At 44.1% G+C, this 23341-nt stretch overlaps 1 long non-coding RNA gene across 1 annotated transcript in view; it reads right to left on the bottom strand.

The window, feature by feature from the left end:
- The window catches only part of LOC145516725 (uncharacterized), a 34137-nt gene extending 12289 nt beyond the window's left edge, over positions 1 to 21848 (bottom strand). Inside the window, exons 1-3 of the long non-coding RNA XR_014061701.1 lie at positions 21732 to 21848; positions 20758 to 21458; positions 20064 to 20224 (exon numbers count right to left, since the gene is read on the bottom strand). This is a non-coding gene — a long non-coding RNA (uncharacterized LOC145516725). The remainder of the gene's footprint in view (positions 1 to 20063; positions 20225 to 20757; positions 21459 to 21731) is intronic.
- Between the last annotated feature and the right edge of the window lie 1493 nt (positions 21849 to 23341).

Below are 23341 nucleotides of genomic sequence, written 5' to 3'. Positions count from 1 at the left end.
GCACTGACTCCCCTAAATCTGAAGAGCTCCCATGCACTCTTTCTATTTCTGTGGTGTCAGTTGTAATGTTTCCTCTTTGATTTATAGTTTCGTTTGAGTCCTCTCTCTTTTTTCTTGATAAGTCTAGCTAATTCTGTCCATATGGTTTATCTTTTCAAAAAATAAATTATTAGTCTCACTGATCTTTTCTATTGTTTTATTTCCTGATTTCATTTATTTCTGCTATGATCTTTATTATCCCCTTCCTTCTGATAACTTAGGGTTTAGCTTGTTCTTTCTCTAGTCCCTTGAGATGTCAAGTTAGGTTGTTTATTTGAGATCTCTCATTTTTCTTAATATAAGTGTCAATCACTGTGAACTTCCTGCTTAGAACTGCTTTTGCTATATTCTACACATTCTGGCATGTTATATTTTCACTTTCATTTGTTTCAAGATTTTTTTATTTCTTCTTTGACTCGCTGGTTATACAGGAGTATTGTTGCTAACTTTTTATGTGCCAGTTTCTGATGTTTTTCTTATAACAGTAGAAGCATACTGTAGATAATATTTTGTTAACTTGCTATTTGCACTCGATCACACACTGTGTGAATTATTCCAACATAATATATACATATTTCTCCATAACAGCATCCTTAATTATTATAACATATTCTGTTGCATGAGTATACCATTGTTTATCCAACCAATCCTCTATTGATGGACATTAAAAGAGTTTCCTAAGGCGCCCCAATTATAAACAAGTCTACACTGATTGTCTTCAGTCATACATCTCTGTCCCTTTGTCCAAACATTTCCCTGATAAATTCCTAGGAAGGAAATTACTAGGTCAGTAGGTGTGTGCTGCGTAAAGGGCCATTTGTGCCTATTGATAAACTGCATTTCAGAAAAATACACCAGTTGATACCAGGGCTATTATTTTAATAGCATATGTTTATCAGCTTATATTAGTTCCATATGTTACTAAAGACCTCTGAATCCTCTATTTCCAAAATTAACTTTGGAAGAAAAATGTTAATCCTGAGATAATAAGAGTAATTAAGAGACAGCTTAACCCTAACCCCTTTGACTTTAAAGAAAATTCTCTTTATGGACTTTAAAAAAAAATTAAGTGTATTTCTTTTCACCAATGCACCAGTCTACAGTAAAATGGATGTAGCATTACCTAAGAGTAAAGAGATTTAAGAAGCAGATGCTTCCTTAAAGAATATATGTATGTTGTTGGGGTTCAGAACATACTATCCCCAAATGTGGCAACTTGGCATATTGATTATTTTAAGCTGAAGGTCATAGAAATGGCAAACCTGAGAGGATTCTCTAATCTCCCTCTTAGTCTCTGATGCAGGTCTTAGACCCTCCCGTGGCAGATGGCCTCTCTGTATACCTGGAGGAACAAAACATCCTTATCTCCAAAGATGGAGGGGCCCCAGAGGAACCCAAATGAAAGCCTTTGCTACATTTCCCTCAGTTTACTCCTCATATCTCATACTACTTCCTCCTATTATGTTTTTCCCCAACTATCCACTCTTCATCAAACCTAGTACAAAACATTCTGGTTTAACCATTTCTTCAAGTCTTTCTCTCCCTCTGAAGGCTCCTGAATCATGTAAAAGTTTATTTGTAATTTTTTTTCTCACTAATCTTTCTTTTGTGAATCTAATTTAGAAGTCCCCAGTTGGAGAATCTAGGAGGGAAGGAGAAGAAGACTTTTTTCCCTCCATTGCATGTATACGAGGGCTTCCCTGGTAGCTCAGCTGGTGAAGAATCCCAGTTCAATTCCTGGGTCAGGAAGATCCGCTGGAGAAGGGATAGGTTACCCACTCCAGTATTCTTGGGCTTCCCTAGTGGTTCAGACGGTAAAGAACTCGCCTGCAATACAGGAGACCTGGGTTTGATCCCTGGGTTGGGAAGATTCCCTGGAGAAGGGAACGGCTACCCACTCCAGTATTCTGGCCTGGAGAATCCCATGGACTGTATAGACCATGGGGTTGCACAGAGTCAGACACGACTGAGTGACTTTCACTTTCACATGTATATAAACAGAGCTGATGCTGTGGCTTAATGTTTGAGCACTGGCAGGCTGGATGAAGAAATACAGAGATAGAATAACTAGGTATCCAGTTTTTGGAATCCACACATTCAATACTTTTTTAGTAGAGACAGATTTTCCACAGTCATCAGTATTATAGCATTCCATCATTTCAGATGCATCCTAGAAACCGCAGCCAGACTTGAGGTAAGTTCAGGATAGCAGGCGAGCACTCACAGGAGTTGACACTAATGCATTTCTTAACAGCTAGACATCATCAACACCAAACATCCCAGCTTCCACTGGCCAGTTTCCACTGGCCACTGTAAACACACACCCACGTGGCTGACAGCAAGAATCACCTTGACTTTGTCTCAAACGTCACAAAAGGGATTCTGTTAATGACTCAGCACTTTCGATCAATCACAGACTGAGGCTTGATACATGTTTGTTGCATTGAATTGCTCAGTGTTAATTGTCTTGTCCTTAGGTGTTGTTCACTTTCTAAGCATAAATGGGATTGACAGACTGAGATTTTTATTCATGGGTCCCTAACAAGATGGGAAGCAAGGGAAGCCAGATGAGTGTGCTTAGGCGCCAACTTGATTAACGTCCATCAGGGGGTCAGAGGGGTAGAGGGGGAAAAGAGATCGTTGCTCCTTAGCACACGGTTAGCACAGCATCTGGACTGTGGTCCTGTGATCTCAACCCTGTCTGCCCTCCGCTGACGGCAACCACACACAACTCCTGTGAGTCGGCACACACACGAATTTCATTCAAGGCAGCATTAACCTGGAGGTGAAGTCACTTCTGCCCCCACGATGCCAAACTCTGAACTGTCATCACACACCTTTTACAATCCGAACCGCCAACGTGCCAATTAAAAGCTAGGTTTGCAGTGGGACAATAGAATTGAACGTGGGTTTCATTCTTTTCCAGTGGAACAAAAGCAATGGCTTTGCTCCTTGAGCTCCGGGGACAATGAGCCTTTCTTGAATGGTCCCTGCCACCGCACACTTCCCAAGTACAATCACTGGCTAGGTAGGTAACAAAAGGGGAGCAAATGGTAATGAATCAGAATTTGCAGAGTCGAGCTGCTGCGGGGCGAGGGCTGGCTCCAAAGAACAGCAGAGCGACCCGTTCCATTTGTATCACTTGTTAACCAAAATCGTCAGTGACTTTTGGAACAATTACCGCCTCCCTGACACCAAAATCCTATTCAGCACAATAACTCTTGATCCTTCCCCCCTCTGCATTATTAATCACGTTCACGGCGCCTTCCTTAGCAGGTTACAATGTTAGCTGACTCCCCAACGCTCCGTAACAAACAAATTAAAGAGACTCGCTCTGCTCCAAGTCTATTCATCCAGTCTATTCATCCGCCCTAAATGCTTTTCCACTTCCAATTGGCATTCCAGCCATGTTGCACATATATTTTTTTTTAAAAGCCATCTTACAAGTCAATAATGTTAAACTCTTACCCATGACAATAATTTCCTCTTGTCCACTGTGTACAGACACAGAGGAAAGGTACACATACACAGCGTGCGTGTGTGTGAGCGCAGGCACTGAGCCCTTTGGTCTCTCTCTGCATCACGGGGCCTCTCTTCCTATTGTGTCTCAGCCTTTTACTGGCAGTCGCTTTCTCCTGCAAAGAGAGATTACAAATACAATCCTAGAATTGCAAATAGAATGGTGGATGCCTTTTGTTCAGCTTCCTGTCCAAGTTGTTACAACCTTTGTCATGGTAATGAGCCATCAGAATTTCATAGCCTGAATATTCTCTCCACTCCTCACTCCTGTGTATTGAGGGCCTATCTGTGAGTGAGTTTACGGTCTCCTTGCCTGGATAAAGACGACTGTAAAAGTTGACCGGCTTTAAGAGGACCGAGGGTACTAAGTGGAAGGGAATGGTTGTCAAATGCCAATTGCCACTTGCCATGGGCACTTGCCATCCACCTCTACAAGGATTAAATCATGTGTTGCTGCAGCTGCTGACCTTCGCCACCTCCTGAAAGGAGTTCAGAGTGGAGAGCAGAAATAAGGCACTCTGGGCTGGGGTGGGGCAGGGGGACGGGGACTGTCAGGGGAGTCTTCAGATAGTTAGATATTTTCAGGAGCTGATTTTATGAGCCCAATTCTTGTATCTCCTCATATATATCAAAGCACTAAAATCCTTCATGGTGATGACTGTTTGTCATGACTAACAAAAGCTTCACAAGACCAGTAGAAGACTTCTGGAAAAATAAGTGCTTGATTGCACGTATGCCCCTTTCACCAAAATCACACATTTACTGATCTTTACCCCTGCCTCTTCGGAGCGGTTTCTCAAAGCTATCTGAGGTGCTATCTCCCAAGATGCAGTCCTCACTTTGCCCCAAATAAAACTTAACTTGCAACTCTCACCTCGTGCGATTATTTTTTATGTCAACATGGGTTACTGATGTTTTTGAAGGGGTCACACTGTCACACATATCAACTCAGGAAAGCCCTATATGGAGATCTGAAGATTAAGATACGCACTTGCCAAGTTTTCCATTGGGTCTTGAATGAGGTGGAGGGGTCTTGCACGCTTAGATGAATTTCCCCCAATTGTAACAAAGCAGTTTTCATCACTGATTCAAGGGATGTGTGTGGAGCGCCTGCTCTGCGCCAGGCATAGATGTACTGGGGGAGAACAGACATGGCAGGCCAAGAGAACAAAGGCACACATGAATTTGTATTTATGCCCAGCGCACAGTGCAAAGAAAGAAAAAACTGAATTCATCTCTATGTATTACTATTACGTGACTCTCAGATCAAACTTCACCAATGAGAGCCCATTTATAACAGCCAATATGCTAATTAGTAAGTCACAAATTCACCAATGAAGACTCATTTCCCACCCTAACCATGCTCTTTCAAAAACTGTCCAATATTGCTCAAGATAACAGAAGTGCCTTTGTAGTAACTGGACTTCCCAATGAGAACTCTGACTGCCCACCCCTAAGAGGTAAATTCCTTTTAGAGTAACTCCTACACTTTGGTTGTGAATTAAGCGAACACATACATGATATTCCATTATCTATGCTAAAGCACTTTAAAGCAAATTACAGACCTCGAAACAGTTTACAAGATGATCTGATCTATATTTGATTTCTGACATGTATGAATAATTTATTTCACCAGTGTTTCATCAAAATTGTGCCCTGTTAATTAGATGGAGGGTTTTTGTGACAAAGCACAAACTGTTGGGGTGGGTGGTCCTGTGAGGTTGTAGAACATAAAAGGGCTTTTTATCTCCCCAGCAGATGGGGTCCCCCAAGGATAAAAGAGACTCAAGAGCCACTTAAATGGGCCTCGGGCTGTTTGTGATTGAAGCTAAGTGCTAGCTGTGATTAAATTTATGTAAAGTATCCAGCACAGTGCCTGGCACTAGCTGCTCCTCGATAGCTGTGAGATGTTTTTCCTCTGGAGTTGGGCATGCATAGTTAGAAAATCACTGCCCTGAGATACCTGAAACCATCTCCAAGTAGGTGTGACTCTTAGTTCAGTGACTCATCCTGAGTTTGTATTGAGAAATCATGGATGGAGCTAAAAATAGAACTCAGAATCTGTGTTCAATTTTCAGTCAATACTTCCTCTCTCTGGGATGCCTGCCCTCCACAAGCACCTTTGCCAAGAGAGAACGAGAGTCTCAAAGAAACCCAAGTGCTCTGGTAGTTTTGAAACAGCCAGTTCTTGCCTCCTCTCCAAATATATTTTGCTCTTATATTTTCAATTTCAAAGCAGATGAACACTTTGGCTTTCCTCCCTCCCTCCATCCCTTCCTTCCTTTTAGTCTGGTCACCTCCAGTAGCAGGTTGGGGATTGGGCAAGGTGGGAAGGAAAGAAAAAATAATTTTCCCTCTGCCCTTCTGAGCTCTTAGCTGAGACTTCTGTAATAAAAGATTAACAAGAGAAAAACAAACAGAAGTTTATCAACATGGGTGATACCAGGGGGAAATGAGTAACTCAAAGAGGTGGCTTAGAATTCAGGCTTAAATATCATCTTAACAGGGAAATGGCAGAGATGCAGGTCTCTTAGAGGAAAGTCAATGGTATTTAGGAGAGACAAATGGGCTCATAGAAGAATAGACAGGAAGAATGACCGTTTGTGACACAATTTGTTTGGATGTGGTGTCAGGTGGCACTAGTGGTAAAGGACCTGCCTGCCAATGCAGGAGACGTAAGAGACGCAGGTTTGATCCCTGGGTCAGGAAGATCCCCTAGAGGAGAGCATGGCAACGCACTCCAGTGTTCTTGCCTGGAGAATCCCATGGACAGAGGAGCCTGGTGGGCTATGGTCCATAGGGTCGCAAGGTGCTGGACATGACTGAAGTGACTTAGCACACACGGTGTTAACTTCTAGTCTTGCCTCCTGCAATAAGGGTCAGTCTCTCCTGGCTGATCAAACTCCTGGGGAAGGTGGGCAGCGTACTTAAACGATAGAGTTCCTTTTGGAGGGTTTGTCTTACGAAGATAAGGGGAGTTGAGAGAAAGCCTCTCCCTACATTTGCTGCTTCTCAACGTGCCAAAGTGGCATATTTGGGGGTGTCAAGTCCTGAACCCCTGCAGTCATATCTTGGGGTGGCATATTCTGCTACCCTTCAAAAGAAAAGGAAAAAAATGTGCCAACTGCTTTCTCTCCTGTGCTTTATCACTTTTGGGGGCACAAAGGTGGCAGGGGGGATAGAAGGAGGAGCACAGACTCATCTGATGCTAAAATAATCAGTTCTAATTTGAGAAAAGTCTGAAATCCAGCTGGCATAGCATTGCTTTTGTTTCTTCAACTGTGCTGTGCTGTGCTCAGCCATGTCCGACTCTTGTGACCCTGTGGACTGTAGCCCACCAGGCTCCCCTGTCCATGAGATTTTCCAGGCAAGAATATTGGAGTGGGGTGCCATTTCCTCTTCCAGGGGATCTTGTTTCCTTAACTGTAGAGGAGGAAAAAGTCTTCCTTGAGCCTCTTAGGGTGCCTGATTGGGTCTGAACATTAAATTGACAAAGATTAACAGGAGATACGCATACAAATGTATTTAATGTAAACTGTATACGATGCAGGAGTTTCATAACGAAATGGAGACGACCTGGAGAAAGTGAGATTTGGGTGTGTCTGTCCCAGGTTTGATGAAGAGGGCACTCCTGAAGGAATACCTACCCAGGACCAAGGGTATGAGGTCAGGGGAGTAAACCAGGGGACACCTCACCAGGTCTGTGTGCCCCGATTCTTCGTGGCATTCCTTTGTCTTTGGAGGCATGCATGCTCCTCTCCTCCTGGTCCAGGGAGGGCACCTCTCACAGGAGGGCTTTTTGACTTGTTTCAAGGAGGACAATCAGAGGAAAGGTCAGCGTGACCTTCCTACATCTTTCGTTTTTTCAAACTCCTTTAGCTTAACACATTCGATGTGCCAAGTGTTGCATTTTGAGATGGCAGGTCCTGCACTCCATCCTTACCCTTACTCAGATGATTAAGAGATCTCCGGACTCTGCCTTCTGTAACCATAGTCTCCTGAATTATCAAGACGAGAGCCATGGGGGGAATGGACTTTGCATCTGCAAATACTGTTATTCCACAAGGTCAAGGCCAACATTGCTTTCTAACAGCTGCAAGGCCCGCAGCTAACATTTCCTCACGCTTTGCCTTGGCCGGAAGCCCAAAAATGTTAGGAGTAGCCTTGCCCTTTCTCCCCATCCCGTCCCCTCCTTCCCTCCCAGCTCCCCTCCCTGCAGAAGGGAAACTCCTCTGTTTTGTTCAGAAGTTTCTCAAAAGCTACAGTGCAAATCACCCTAATTGTTTGCTAGATGAACAATGATCACTCTAACCTCCTAATTAACATTGTTAAAATCTGCTAACAAAGGACATTGAACAATATCTTAATTAGGAAGGATTTCCAATTTGTGATATGGAGCATGTTAGACAAACAGGGCACAAGTCTCCCTTTGTTCCTGGGCTCGGCAGCCGGGGAGATTACACGATACGACACGACTCGGTCCGCGTCTGCCGTTTGTCATTCTATATCCTTTACACGTTTGCGCTGCATAATTAGTGTCGTGCCTAATTTTACCTGTGTTATTGTTTGCACTGTAATTTGGAGAGAATAAAGTGGGTGATGCCGGGTGATGGAGACTGGGGCAGGCATCTGGTTCTGCCTAGAAATGACTGCGGCTTTAAACACCTCCGGAAGAAGACCCTGGTTAACAAACACACCAAACTTTTGGGGGCCTCCAGTTGTGGATAGTGGGGTATAAGGTGAAGAGCCTTTTGGAGGCATTCCCAATAAATATGTGGGTGACAAACTATCTTGGTTCCCCTTCCTTTTCTAAGCTCTTACAGCTTATTTTAAAAGCTCCTATTAGCTATCACTTAATTATTAAAAAGTGTCTACTCTGTTTTCATAAATTATCTATGTGTTAGAGATATTGGCATGTGAGAGAGAGTCATGGGGATGAGGGAAGATTCTAAAGCCAATTATCCCAGCTGGGAAGGTTTTAGAATCTAATGGGACCCTTCAATTATTCTGTACTAGACATTAAAGGGTGTGTGTGTTTGTGTGTGTGTGTGTGTGTTTGTGTGTGTGTGTGTGTGTGTGTGTGTTTCGTTAGAGTCTCGTTGGGTGGCAGGGGTGGGAAGAGGAAGGGTTAGGAACTCTAATGGTTCCTATTTTTTATGCTCATCTGTTTGCTAGAACATCCTTACTGTTGAATCCTTTCCCAGGTATCTTAACTTCTTTATTCTGGAGATCTGGAGACAGGAGAAATGCTTGGAAGAAATTACTAACACCAAGTGTCATTTGAAATTACCATTTATATAAACTACATCATCTAAAGTAAATGAGAAAACATAAGAAAAAGGCTTAATAGGATGTCTGGCACATAGTTAATATTCAATAAATTGTAGCTGCAATAAACTATGCCATATTATAAAGCTGTATATTCTATATGATGGCATCTTGGGTGTACCGCACAGTCGATGGTGCAATATATAATACATAATAAGTTGCACATAATATGTAATCTAATCAAATGCTCAGAGGCTATTTCTAGACTCTGGTCTAAGTCCTTGAACGGTCTCTTCTATGGAGACATCAGGGAAGAGACCAGGGGTGCAACTCCCTCCTCCCAACTTTTCAGGGACAACTTCCAAGGATTGTCCAATAAGAAAGAAACCAAAACATAACAGAGCAAAAACACAAAACACAAAACTTCACAATGAAATAACTGGGGTCTGAGGCCATTTGAAAAGTTGCTGACCTTGAATTGGCATCTGCTGTTTCTCTCTTTTCCTCACTCTCCCCACACCCAACAAAAACCTCCAAAAATCACAACTAAACACCCAGTGCATGCCATGCTTACACCCTTAACTAGGGAAGGGAGAACTGTACCGACCAGGGCGCTGTAGAGAGGTTCCTGGTAGAGATAAGAAGCATGGTGAGTAGCACTTTCACCACAAAACTTCCTAGCTTCCCTGGTGGCTCAGATGGTGGAAAATCATGCCCGCACTGAGGGAGACCTGGGTTTGATTCCTGGGTCAGGAAGATCCCTTGGAGAAGGAAATGGCAACCCACTCCTGTATTCTTACCTGGCGAATCCCATATTATGACACTTTCCTCATAAAATTTTGTTTAAAGAAAAATACTACTCCTAGCCTCATCCTTTCCATCCACATTTCTATAACTTCCACACGCACACACACACACACAAATGTCAGGGAGAAAAAAAATCCTTTCTACTACCCTGTATGTTTTGTTCATAGGAGCCTGCAAATTAAATTGACAAAAGGCAGATTAGCAAGAGAAAAGACAGATTTTGATTCACATAGGTACATGAGAGCTCACAGAAAAAAAAAAAAAATGATTCAAAGGAGGTTGTTGGAGTTTGGGGCTTACATGTTATTGTCCCTTGAGGCTCAGCTGGTAAGGAATCCGCCTGCAATGTGGGAGATCTGGGTTCAATCCCTGGGTTGGGAGGATCCCCTGGAGAAGGGAAAGGCTGCCCACTCCAGTGTTCTGTCCTGGAGAATCCCATGGACTGTATAGTCCACGGGGTTGCAAACAGTAGAACACGACTGAGTGACTTTCACTTTCACTGTCATTTTTTTATAGGGGAAGGAGAAGAGCACTTATGAGAAAATAAATGACTTTTAGGAGAAATAAACGGGCCCCTAGGAGAACAGAGAGAGGTATGATGGTTTTGTGACAATGCCCGACTGGGTGTGGTGCTGACCAGAAGGTCTCCGAGAAGAAGAGGTAACGGTGGCTCCCAGGGAGGGGATATAGCACTTCATTTATTTGGAGGAGACTCTGTTTTTTTTGGCAGATAAGGGACTCGGGAACTCAGCTGACTTTAGCTCAAAATAATTCTTATGCCAAAGCAGCATATTTGGGGTTGGCATGTCTCCTTCAACAACACACACCAAATTACTGTTGGGCCGTATAGAGGTAACATCCCTAGTGGCTCAGCTGGTAAAAAAAAAATCCGCCTGCAATGAGGGAGATCAGAGTTCGATTCCTGTGTTGGGAAGATCCTCTGGAGAATGGAAAGTCTACTCACTCCAATAGTTTGGCCAGGAGAATTCCCTGCATTGTACAGTCCATGGGGTCGGGGTCGCAAAGAGGAGAACGCAACTGAGCGACTTTCACTTTCAAGAGTTGGAAGAGATCTTAGAAATCATCACTGCGTAATTTTATAAATTAAGAGAAGGGAGGCTCCCAGTGGAAAAGAAACTGCCTGATTTCCTCATGTTCGAGGGGAGAAAAGGATGAAACCCTTGGAGCCTGATCCCCAGGGTCTTCTGTCCCTGAAGGCAACAGCTGAACACAGTTCTCATTTCAAAGAGAGAGCAGACAAAAAAAAAAATGAGAGATGTAGGAAGAAGAAGAAAAACCTCGTGTTCGTCAGGCTTTGTCAGTTTCTGCTCATTTGTGAAAGGGTGGAAAAACCAAGATGATAGTAGTTTTCCTGTAGAGGGTGAGGGAGAAAAGGGGTGAGAGGGGAAAAAAAAAGAGATTATTTAAATTGACATGCTCTCTCGTGATTGCTTGCAAAAACAATCACTTTTTGATGATACAGCAGCCTTAACAGGAGAAGTAATTTATAGACACCATTTCAAAGCTAGGGTGGGGGAGGAAATTCTACAAAACCTAAGAGTGTAGAAATGCAGAAGGAAATATTGCTTAGGAGAAAAAAATAAAACAATAAACTTCTCCTGCGCTTTCTATGTTGAAAAGGTTTGACTGTAAATCCTGATTTTGACATTCATCCCAGATCCATTTTAGAGGCAGCCCACAGACTCAACAGGGCGAGAGAAACCACTAAATCATAATTAGCTCATAAAAGCCAAGCCTGTTTCTCTGAATGCCTGAGAACCGGTGTCGCTTCTCAAAATATCATAAATCTATTGTGTTCTCTCCTGTTTTACTTAACAGCCAATTAATGTTACTGTTTAAAAGAATTAAAGCCATGGCTTGGATGAGGGTGCATGTTGGGGGGGAATCAGAGGTCTTTAAACTTTGTCTAGCACCCAGATACTGTTTGTAGAACGGCCCTCATTACAAAACAGCTCATTAAAAGCCTCGGCCATGGAACAGCCCTGCCACGATACACATTGGCTGTATATGATCTTGTTCTTATTAGCATACCGGAAAGGAAAACATTTTTCAACACTATCTCGAGTCAGTTTTAATATCCTCCAGGGTGACAGCGGACATGATGGCAGGAGGCCTTGCTCCTTTCTAGGAAGTCCTCCTGCGAGAGAAGCTTTGGGCCACCCACACGGCCAGCACAATCAGCGGGAGCTGCAGGATGGATCAGAACCAGGCAGACAGGCAGCCCCAAAGTGTCCTGATGCCATTGGTGACTCTGGGCCCTGACACAGCTTGTGACTACACCCTATGTTTTCACATGAAGACAGTAAAATCCTTGTTTGTTCTCTGAGGTCTCACTAGGTCATTCCATCAGTTGTTACCCTAAATTCACAGCAAAGACGGAGGCAGCTGGTTATGGGCATTCCTTGGCACTGCAGGAGAACCATCATGAACAGAAGCTGAGTTGGGAGCATTCAGATCCCATCCTCAGTTCCTCGATCTGGAAAATGCAGATACCAGTAACTACCCATGTGCAAAAATATTCTAAAATGACTCAGACTCTCACTTTTGTCATATACGGATCCCTCTATACTATTGTGAGATGTGGCCAGTGTGATATTCAAAACATGTAAGAGCCAGTAAGGCATGGGTACTGGGATGGATTTCCAGCCCATTGGAATGTGGTGTGGTCCTCAGAATAGATGACAACTGGGTATAACCAGTGTGGCAGGACCCCTGCGGACTGGAAAAAATCCATCAATCTCTTTATCCTTGAATAATTTTGAAGGTGACTGCTATACACTGAACATTTGTGTGTCCCCCTCAAATTCATATGTTGAAGTCCTAACCCCCAGCATGTTGGTGTTAGGAGGTGGGAGCTTCCCTGGTGGCTCAGATGGTGAAGAACCTGCCTGCAATGCAGGAGACCTGGGTTTGATTCCTGGGTCAGGAAGATCCCCTGGAGAAGGAAATGGCTACCCATTCCAGTACTCTTGCCTGGAGAATTCCACAGACAGAGGAGCCTGGTGGGCTATGGTCCATAGAGCCACAAAGAGTTGGACATGACTGAGTCACTAACACACACACACACACACACACACACACACACACACACACACCTTTGTGACCTGATTAGGTTATGAGTGTGGAACCCCCAGGAATGGGATTAATGCCCTTATAAAAGAAACCCCGGGGAGTAACCTCACCTCTCCTGTCGTGCAAGGACACAGTGAAATGACAGCTGTCTACACACTGGGAGTGAAATTTGCTCAGTCGTGTCTGACTCTTTGTGATCCCAAAGACTGTAGCCCACCAGGCTTCTCTGTCCATGGAATTCTCTAGGCAAGAATACCGGAGTGGGTTGCCATTTCCTTCTCGAGGGGATCTTCCCGACCCAGGGATCAAACCCAGGTCCCTTGCATCGCCAGCAGATTCTTTACCATCTGAGCACCAGGGAAGCCCATGAACTGGGAAGTGGGCTCTTATCAGACACCAAACCTGCTGGCGCCATGATCTTGGGCTTTCCAGGCCCCAGAACTGTGAGAAATAACCGTCTGTCATTTATAAGTCACTCAGTCTATGTAGTTTGTGATAGAAGCCTGAATGGGTTAAGACAGTGAGAAGAAGATAAAAAGGAGGAAGGAAAGGAAGAAGAAAGACAATGAGGAGTATTCATGTCAATGGAGAGAGTTTCAATAATGATGATATTGAAGGCTGGGGTAGCTTGGGAGATGTTACAGCTTGATTCTATGTGTGTTATCAGTTCATCTTTTTTTTTCAAAATTACATTTCTAACATGTCTACTTCCCCCAGCAGCCACCATTATCATTTTATTAATAATATATATTTCTTCCCTTGCTGTATTCTGGGCATAGTTTTGTCACAGTGCCTCATCTTTATTTACAAATTTTATTATGAGTAAGGCCACATCTAGATTGCCATGATCAGAGTTATAACTTTAAATTTGAGACTTCAAGCAAAATTTTGCCAGGAACTACTGTCTTCTCTTTTTTCCTTTCTTTTCTCTCTCTTTCTCCCTCTCTTTCTTTCTCTCTCTCGCTTTTCTAACCTCACTTTATTTCCTCCAGCTAATTATCAGTTAATATGAGTGAATTATTTGTTGATCGTTTCCCTTGTTATGGCCAGGTCTTAGGCCTTTTCCTATGTAATTAACAGAAAAAAAGCAGGAATTATTCAGAGCCTCTTGCTCTTCCCACCTGTACAAGACAGCTCCTGTGCTGCTGTTTGCAGAATCGGGAGGTAGGGCAGAACTGAGAATAGCCAAGATCAGCTAGAGGGAAGCACGCTGGAGATGCCAGTGTTCCCGGTGGAACAGAAATCAGCAAGAGGTGAGAAAAGTAGGGTGGAGCAGGGCACCGGGACTGTGCAATAATGTGGACCTGAGATATTTGAGGAGTTTGGAAAAAGAAAGAAGAGATGTGGACTGCGGGTGGGGCACAGTCAGTGGGAGAGAAAGTTTCTAAGGACGTTTGCATAGTACTTGAGATGAAATCCCATTTGAAGGGAGTAAAGTTTCAAATAGCCTTTAAATAAGGTTCAATAATTGTGGTACATGGGCTTAATTGCTCCGAGGCACGTGGGATCTTTTCGCATCAAATAGCCTTTAAATAAATTTTAGTTGCCACAATTCTTCCTTATTTTAGTAGCTTACTTAAAAGAATTTTTGTAACTATTATGATTGTTTCATTCAATAGTCATGATGTACGAGCCATCTTGTTGCTGTTTTCATCTCTTCCATTTCATACTGATGACCAGTGAAATAATTGCTCAGATCAGTCCTTGAAATATCAGTCTTTAAAAATCCATAGAAAATTGATGTAATTAACCAGACACTCCACATTGAGTAGTATACAACATGTCTCTCATGCCCTGTCCATAGGTCAAAATGGGGGAATGTGCTAAATTGCTCCAATTGTGTCTGCCTCTCTGCAACCCCACGGATTGTAGTCTACCAGGCTGCTCTGTCCATGGTATCCTCCAGGCAAGAGTACTGGAGTGGGTTGCCATTTCCTACTCCAGGGGATCTTCCCGACCCAGAGATTGAACCTGTGTCTCCTATGTCTCCTGTATTGGCAGGCGGGTTCTTTACCACTAGCGCCACCTGGGAAGACCCATGACTTCCCCAAGTCAATTGGTAAAAGCTGACGTTTTCTCAGCTTGAGTAATAACTGGGACACAGCTGCTCTCAACAGCAGACTCGTGACAGAAAATCAGTCAAAGCAGGCTGATTCAACAACTTACGCTCAAAGGGGCCTGCACTGCCTCCTGGGTGTCTCATACTTCTAGAAGCGTGAAGACAGAGGCATGTCTATATCCTCAAAGACTCCTGTGAAATGAGGAGTGCTGGAAGAGAAGTGTGGGGACCAGGGCCACAGTCAGAGAAACGGAGCTTGGCTGCAAATTAAACAGCCAGTCTGCTGAGACCTGAGTCACCACCAGACACTGCAAATTATTAATACCCACTCCTGCTAAATCCTTGGAATTTGCAAGACAGTGTCTCACTGGCTGAAGCTGAGTTTTCCAGCTGATGACTTTACCCAGACTGAGAAAGGTAGGAACAACAAGAGAATTAGTCAAGGTCTGTCCTGGGGAGACAGTCTCAGCTGCTCATTTCCTTCTTCCTGAAAGTGAACTGGTCACTGGACCGCAAGTCATCCGAGGATCTCAAGGCACTGGGCAAGCTAGTGAGTCGGAGTTTTATTGTTGAGTTGGCTTTATTGCTTGCTTTCATAATTAACAACTTGCAAATATGTCTTTCTGAAATCTTGGATTTCACTTTCTAATTATGCCGATGACTTGGAGTTAATTGAACAAAAATCTTCCACCCAGTCACAAATAACACTTTCATACCATAGGATTCCAATAGATCTTCTGGGTCCCTTAAAACTGAAGTGAATAATCATTGTATTTCTGAATCTTTTTTTTCCCATTACAAATATCCACCACCAATTGGGTCCTGGGGCTGTAAGGTTAGCTACAGATAGAATATAGCAACATTACACCTGGGGTCTGAAAAAAGGGAACTTGAGAGATGGACGAGTGGACAGTCATGTTCTCCTGATGTGGGTGCTCTCGTGGTATTAAGAGTTAAGCTAGTGATTCCTATGAGCACATCTCTGTCACTTTTCATGTGAGTATATGTCTTATCACAACCCCTCCAGGGAGATGTGCCTGCATCCATTTCCCAACTGTATACATCCCACTCCACCAGCTTCAAATGCCTTCTCTGATAAGAAAGGGGGAAAAAGGTGACATGAGGGAGGGATGTGTGATAACCATCTGTGTTATCTATCTAACTTATGTTATCAAACTCTGTCGTGTTTCAGACCTTTATGACAGCATATTAAGAGATGAGAACTTTAGATGCAACCTTAGTTTCTACAGAAAGGGTTTTGCCTTATTCCCAGTGCTCATCCATAAACTTCAACCATGGGACCATCAGGCATCTGGGACTCTGATCGGCAGCAGGAAGGCAGGGCGGGGTACAGAGAGCACTCAGAGCTGGGACAGCGTGCAGAGCAGGAGGGTATTCTTAGGGCACAGGTGGAAAGTGGTGCCCCAGTCTTCTCCTTCCCACCTCTATGCCTTGTTGGTGAATTACCTTTAGCTTCTGCCATATGGTGACACTTGATATTTTCTGAAATAATAACAGAGACCCTGAGTCATCCAGCTACCATTTCCTCCCTGGACAGGTCACTTCACGGGCACTGCCTCTGGTCCTTATAGCTCAGCGCAGCCTGGGGAACCTCAACGTTGTTCTACAGACTCCACCACCTAGAATCTCCTGTGGTCTCTCGAAAGGTCCACTCTTATTCTGTTCTCCTTGTGAATGAGAAAGGAAATGTATCTCAGTTGAGAGATCCTTTATGCTCCAGGCAACGGTTAGCTTCTTTTGTTTTTTCTTCTCCAGAGTGAATAACTCTATTCTCTTAACATTTACTCATGAACTTCTTCACAAACTTTCCTGTCATCTTTTTTTGTCTCCTTTTGGGCTTAGAAAATTGGGCTAATGTTTCTTGAGGTCCTGCCTAAAACACAATGATCTCATTTTTGCTATATATTTCTGATTAGTACAGCATGTCTAAGGAGAATCTAATTCAACTTTAGAGTTGAATTGAAAATTTTGTTAACATGGTCATTTGATACATAACTGTTAATTTAATCTACATTTCTGCCCCCATAGCTAATGTTTTTCTAGCTATAAAATCATAGTTAGAAAAATTAAAAGATCTAATAAGCCAGTTCTCAAACCTTTGACCACTAAAATTGAGAAACACACCAAGTTCTGAAAAACATCCAGGCTTCATCGTCTTTGTGTATATTCCTTCTTTCTCTGCAGGGTGTTATAGGAAAAACAAAACAAAAATATTGGATTGGAGCCCTTAAACCAATGCTTTTGTCTTATGAACTCAGCTGAGTCATTTAAACCTTCTGTGTCCCCATTTCCTCATTTATAACCTAATAGAAATAAAAATAATTTGATTATATCAAGTGGGATTTCCAAAGTTCTTTTTCTTTTTCCCCGCAGAACCCTTTCTTACAAGAAATCTTTGAGTAGAAGCACAATGCATATGGATGGAGGAGCCTGGTGGGCTACAGTCCATGGGGTCACAAAAGTCAGACATAACCTGACTTTTAGTCATCATAATGACTAAATGATCATCACCACCACAATGCATATAACAGATAAAAGCAGAGCTCTCTGGTTGAAGCCGGGATGGTGGGACCCTCAAGACTCACCCACTTAACCACCCCCCACCCAACTCTCACCTATTCCCACCTCATTTTAACAAAGTATGGTTTCATATGCAAGCATAGCTTGGGTGTGTGTGAGCATTTACACTCATAGTACATGTCTCGATAGGAATGCATGTAAGTGTGTGAGTTTATGCGTGCTTCCATGAGTAGATTGAAGAACTCCAAATTTCCCCCACCCACCGTCTATGTGAGACTAGGAGTGAGATCTAAGGTTGCAAACTCACTGGTCACTAGCCTGCCACAGAATGGCAGCCCCATGCCCATTACCCCCAAGGATTCCTGGCACCTGCTCTCCTGGGAGGGACAATAGATGGTCTCCTTTGTGCCCTAGGAGCTTCCCGATTGCTCAGTTGGTAAAGAGTCCGCCTGCAATGCAGGAGACTCCGGTTCGATCCCTGGGTCGGGTCGATCCGCTGGAGAAGGGATAAGCTACCCACTACAGTATTCTGGCCTGGAGAATTCCGTGGACTGTATAGACCATGGGCTTGCAAAGAGTCGGACACGACTGAGCGACTTTCACTTTGCGCTCTAGGAGATGTAGCCGCCTCTCCCCTGCCGCTCGATGGGAGGACCGCAGGCCTCCCCTCCCACCGGACGCCAGAACTTCCGCTGGTGACCATCACGGCCACTGTTCGCCAGACGCGATGATCTCTTTGTGGTTGTTGATTGCACACCACCCATCGCTGCTCCGAAGGGCAGGTGGGGCGCAGGGCTGCGCCTTTGCCAACAGCGCCCCCAGGAGGCCGTGCTGCTGCGTCCTCCTCTCTTGTGGGCAGCTGCAACCTCAAGGCGGAGAGCTCTTAACCCGACTGACACCTTGCAAGGGCGGGAAGAATGCCCTCTTCAGTTTAGAAACAGAGCCACTAAGGCCTTGAGATTTTAAAAAATTTCACGAAAAAACCTCTTTCAGTTTTTATTTACACCCTTTACCGATTGCCACCCCTTTACAGGACTCAAGCAGGCGGGTGTTGAAGTCGGGGACGCATCTAAGTGGCAGAGATCGCACGGTCCTCAGAACTGCTCCTCCCCGGAATGATGAAAACTTTTTTTTTTTTTTAACTGAGTTAAATTCATGTGCCTGGCTTGTTTCTCCCTTAATGCTCTCCCCAGAGGCCTCCCAGATAACCCTGCAGATAATCTTCAGTTCTCCAGATGTGTCCCAGGGTGTCGGAGCTCCAGCTGAGCCATCCTGGGCTCTTCCTGAGACCGTTCATACACACGTGTGTATGAATCAGAGTGTGGTTACAGAATAAATCAAGAGCAGTTCGTCGTCAAGATAACCCGACAGCTAGGGGATTAGGATCTTCCCCGCAAAGTTTTTATTTCAGGATGCATATGGACACTCTAAGTGTGATAAGGAAGTATTAACTGGTTGACAACAGGATCTTTCAGGAAGTACCATGAGGTTCAGTGCTTGGCACCCACAGAGGGTGGGAGAAAAGAAATTGCAAAGGTATTAATAGGGGGAGGTAGGTATTGTTTAGCTGGGATCAAACTGGGAACCTTCAGAAAAATCATGCTATGCTTAAGAGGAAGGGGCTTTAGATCTGGGTAGAAGTCTTACTTCACTAGCCGTGACACTGCTTTGGTTTTTTTGGCAGCTGGTTTCAGAAATAACACAAAGCCTATGAGTAAGAACTCTGTTTAGTATTTCCCAAAGAGTGCTGTGCACAACCGCCTGGATTATGAGATTCGCTGGAAACAGACACATGTATGACCCTGATACTGGGAAAGATTGAAGACAGAAGGAGATGGGGGCAGCAGAGGAAGAGATAGTTAGATAGCATCATCCACTTAGTGGACATGAATTTGAGCAAACTCCCGGAGATAGAGAAGGACACAGGAGCCAGGCGTGCTATAGTCCATGAGGTCACAACAAATTGGGACGATTTAGCAACTGAACAACAGGGAACAGGTTTGGAGACCTCCACATCCTCTGTCTTAGAGGGTCACGATGTATTCTGGCCACAATCCACAGTAGAGAAAATACTGAGTAGAGAAACTTATAACTTTTTACAATTCATTGTGTTTAAATACGTTGACAATAGAACTCAAAAACTCTAACACAGTATCTTCAGAAATAGTGTTTTATGGAGTGCATTTTGAGAAAGTTAGCTTAGAACAAGGGTCAGGAAACTTTTCCTATAAAAAATCAAATAGGAAGACCTTTCCGCTTAATGGCCATGTGGTCTGTGGCAATGACTGAGCTGTAACATGAACACAGCTGTAGACAACATAAACCAGCCTGCATGGCTGCGCTCCAAGTAAACTTTGGTTGTGGACACTGAAATTTAAATCTCATGTCATTTTCATGTGTCACAAAATATTATCTTTCTTTGGCTTTTCGTAGCCTCTTAAAAAATGAAAAAACAACAACAACAACAACAACTTAAGGGCTGTACAAAAACACGTGGTGGGCTGCATTTGACCTCCAGGTTGTTTCCTGATCGCTGGGCTTGGAAGCAGCATCAGCCAATAAAGGAAGTGAACATTGTGCAGATACCAGAACCAGAGTCCACGGAGCAGACACCCTGTCTATTCACCGCCCCATTCAACCTCCAGTGCTCTGTTTGCCACTTAGGACTGTGCTGAACTATACGGTGCATGCTCGTGAATATTTATTGAATGAAGGGATAGCCATCAATTCAATTTACCTGTGAGTAGCACGGGCAGAAGTTAGTTTGAACCGGTCCTGATCGCTGGATATGTCAGAGAAGGAGGCAAGGAACCCATGACTGTGATGTGTTCAGTGCCAACAAGAATTCCATAGTTTCCTGAATAGCCTTTGGTTGTAGGTAAAGACTGTTGCAGCCACCTGGGGTACAAATAATGAGCAGATTGACTGGCTAGAGTAACAATAAATGCATTGTAAAACTCGCCTTGTCTCTTTTGCTGTCTCGCATACAGAGTTATCATTACCATCTTTCTAAATTCCATATATATGCGTTAGTATACTGTATTGGTGTTTTTCTTTCTGGCTTACTTCACTCTGTATAACAGGCTCCAGTTTCATCCACCTCATTAGAACTCTGTATGCGAGACAGCAAAAGAGACACAGATGTATAGAACAGTCTTTTGGACTCTATGGGAGAGGGCGAGGGCGAGATGATACGGGAGAATGGTCTTGAAGTATGTAAATTATCATATGTGAAACGAATCGCCAGTCCAGGTTCGATGCATGATACAGGGTGCTTGGGGCTGGTGCACTGGGATGACCCAGAGGGATGGGATAGGGAGGGTGGTGGGAGGAGGGTTCTGGATGGGGAACACATGTACACCCATGGCGGATTCATTTCAATGTATGGTAAAACCAATACAATATTGTAAAGTGAAAACAAAAAAACTCACCTTGTCTTTGCAAGATAGGAATTTACAGTCAGTGGCAACCATCTGGATCAGAACATATATCTGTTTCTAGATACTTCTTTTACCCACAGCTGACTTTTTACTCGTTTCCTAGAAAGGCTCTGTTTTGGTGTCCCCGTGGCATGCGTTTGTCTCCATCTGTCTCACCAAAGTTCATTGCCACCAGCCTGCTTTCTGGGCTTACTCTCAAGTCAGTGTCTTTCTGGGACCGTCTTGTCCTTCGGAAGTTTCCATTGGTAACATGGAATCCCTGGATGACAAACCTTCAGCCTGGCTGCAGACTCACCTCCTCATTGACATCTTTCCTGACAAGTCCAGTCCTCCTTCCTCTGAACATATGGATTCCTTCATTCATCCATCCATCCATTCATTCAAAAGATGCTTACCCTCACACTGCTATGGCCTGGTGGGGGGAAAATCACCTCCTTTCAAAGAGCTCACAATTTAATAGAAGAGCAGGAGCCTCAGGCGACGAGGACAACTTCGTTAACACTGGGAACCTTTTCCCCAGCTCCTGACCACACACTCTGGTACCTTCAGTTCCCTTTTCCAGGGCTGATGATAGCCTCTGACCAGTGAGATTTGGTGGCGAGCCTTTAGAATTAAGACTACGTTGGTTTCATGTCTTTCTCTCTGTTGTCTGGGATAAATGATTTTACCCTCCTGAGCCTTAGTTTTTGCATCTGTAAAATGGGAAAATGAATATCTTTTGCTCTCATGAGGATTGCAAGGGAGAATATGAAGAGCCAGACACCAACAAGCACACCACAGTGGTAACTAGTATTATCACATTTCTGCTGCAGGGATGGCCTTCAGGGCCATGCTCACTCCCAGTCACTGCCTCTGTGGGCCCCAGGATGTCCCTGTGTTCTGCAGAATGAACGGGCTTGATTAGCAATGGTAACCCCCACCAGGGTTTCAGGTTTGACTTTCCATAGATCAACTAAACACCTTACCATTCCTCCATCTGTTTCTCATCTCCATATATTGTGGTTCCAGATTACAGATGTCTCCTGCCCTTGAAGAATACAGGGCTTGTGCTTTTGTTTCTCGTTCTCTTCGCTGTTTTGGAGCAATTCTGAAAAGACCGAGGCCAGGGACATCATTGCTCTGTCATCGAAGAACCTGGTCATCTTTTCATATACATCGAAAAGCACAACCCAGAACAGGGTATCTTAGAAATCAAAAGTAAAAGCCGAGCTCTCCCCCTTCCTCCCCTCCTCTCCCCAATGTAATAAAGACACAATAGCTCGCTTATTCTGTTTCCCCACCATCAGCACATTCCTCCCGTGGGTCCCTCAGGCCCTGCTCACGGATGAAGCAGTCAAGGCTGGAGCTTGACTGACTGGTAGGAAGGGGGGATGGAATCGAGGGAGGAGAGCTTTACCACAAACCAGCTGCTCTTCCGAGGTTGATTTCCATTTTGGAAAATAGCAGAAGCAATTACCGTGGCTCATTAGAAGGCCTAACACACTGGCTGCAAAACTATATTTGGAAAACCGTATTCACTTAGCTCCCAAGTGGTGAGAGGGTGTGAGCGGGTGGCAGGGAGAGGAAATGACAGACAGAGGCCAGCCATGTGGTGACTCGAATCTGCAAACAGGTGATCTGATTGAATTGTGCGAGGAAGGAGAGACATACAGAACCAGGACACCAGTCCACGTGGACCTGTGTCTTGATGCTCTGATGCTTGGAAAACTCCAGCCTGTTAGAAACCTGAAAACTGAGGTTGCTCACAGAGAAGCCCTTCTTCGCAAGTAAGGGGGTCAAGCTAGAGTCTCTTTCATGACTCCTTCTGAGAAAGCCCAGCTACCACCTCGGATGCACAGGGAGCAGGGGTGGGCTTCTGTTGTTGCCCCTGAATTTACCATTCAATTACATCAGGGCCGTGGGCCTTTGGAATAACCTTCCATTCTTATCTCCCTGCTGCTTTCTGACCAGCAAGTGTCCACAACCCAGGCTGCTAACTCCTGTCTTGTGTTTGCTCATAACTAAAGGAAGGGTTCTGGGACAGGAAGGACCTATTTTAGGCAAGAAAAGGCATAGTTCAGGAAGCTTGGTGGGCAGGACTACCCCAGAGAGAGCTTGAAAAAAGCAATCACCTCTGCTCCTTATGGCTGGATGGGGGTACCTGGAGCCCTTCATCCCAGGAATATATCTTATGTAAGTTGTGTGATGGAACTATTTCATCTGTACTTAATCCTCAGTGTTTTTATGATTCTTTATAATTTACAAAGTACTTGATATTTTGCCAGGGCTGTCAAGAGCTGCTTCCTGCTTTAAAAAAACAGAGGAGTTCCCCTTCAGCAAGGCAGAGGTGGGGAGAATGGTCTTCGTCCAGCATTTGTATTGATAGGCAACGGACAGGAGCCAGCCACCTTGGGATTCCACAGCCTTGCTAATTTGTATTAACCTCCCCTGCCCTGTTGATGACCCCTAGATTTATCATAAAATGTATCATTTAAAATCCAGGTAACTATTATTGTTTCTATTTTACAGAGGAATAAAATGAAGTTCAAGAAATTTTTATGACTTGCCCAGGGCCACCCATGGGGCTTCCCTGGTG

The sequence above is a fragment of the Giraffa tippelskirchi genome, chromosome 8 (assembly GCF_054371585.1).
Source record: "Giraffa tippelskirchi isolate mGirTip1 chromosome 8, T2T-mGirTip1v1.2.pri, whole genome shotgun sequence".
Lineage (NCBI taxonomy): Eukaryota > Metazoa > Chordata > Mammalia > Artiodactyla > Giraffidae > Giraffa > Giraffa tippelskirchi.
This window is presented reverse-complemented; position numbering and strand designations above follow the sequence as displayed.